Source organism: Elephantulus edwardii, unplaced genomic scaffold (genome assembly GCF_000299155.1).
Source record: "Elephantulus edwardii isolate Elephantulus edwardi_28Jun2011 unplaced genomic scaffold, EleEdw1.0 scaffold00031, whole genome shotgun sequence".
Lineage (NCBI taxonomy): Eukaryota > Metazoa > Chordata > Mammalia > Macroscelidea > Macroscelididae > Elephantulus > Elephantulus edwardii.
Window position 1 is genome coordinate 18,488,772 of NW_006399781.1, and position 755 is coordinate 18,489,526.

At 54.3% G+C, this 755-nt stretch overlaps 1 pseudogene; it reads right to left on the bottom strand.

The window, feature by feature from the left end:
• Positions 1–357: 357 nt before the first annotated feature.
• Positions 358–755, bottom strand: part of LOC102859919 — a 1,311-nt pseudogene continuing 913 nt past the window's right edge.

Here is a 755-nt window from a genome sequence, read left to right on the forward strand (position 1 = left end):
ATATTTAATGTGATATGATGTTATATGTTTAACAGATGAGTTCTTTTCTCCCAGATAGTTGCTGTTGTTATTAAGTGCTATAGAGCCGAGTGTGATCTATAGTTACCATATGAACAATAGGTCAGAACCGAGTCCTATCCTGGGCCATCCTCATCATCTCTGACCTGCTCAAGCCCATTGCAGTAGTCACTGTATCAATCCACATGGTTCTGGCTGCACTTTCTCCAAGACATAGTTGTTTGTTCTTTTTGGCAGTCCATGGGATATGCAGTAATTTTCTCCAACATTTAAGCTCAAAGGCATCAGTTCTTCTGCCATCCTTATTTGTTGTCTAGCTTTCAGCAGCATAACAAATGATCAGAAAGACAGCCGGCTCGGCCCGCGTCGTGTAAGAGGAGGACCCGGGGCGGCCCACGGCCGTCTGGGGCCTGGTCCGGCCCGCCCGGTGGGTGAAGACCGGAGCCCGGCGTGGCCTGGCCCGAGGGCGAGCGCAGGGGAGGGGCCCGGTGGGCCTGGCCGGTGCATGAGGACTGGGGCCCCCGGCGCCACGATGACCCAGCAGCAGATGACCAGCTCGCAGAAGGCCCTGATGCTCGAGCTGAAATCCCTGCAGGAGGAGCCGGTGGAGGGCTTCCGGATCACCCTGGTGCATGAGTCCGACCTCTACAACTGGGAGGTGGCCATCTTCGGACCCCCCAACACCCTCTACGAAGGCGGCTACTTTAAGGCGCATATTAAATTTCCTATTGACTACC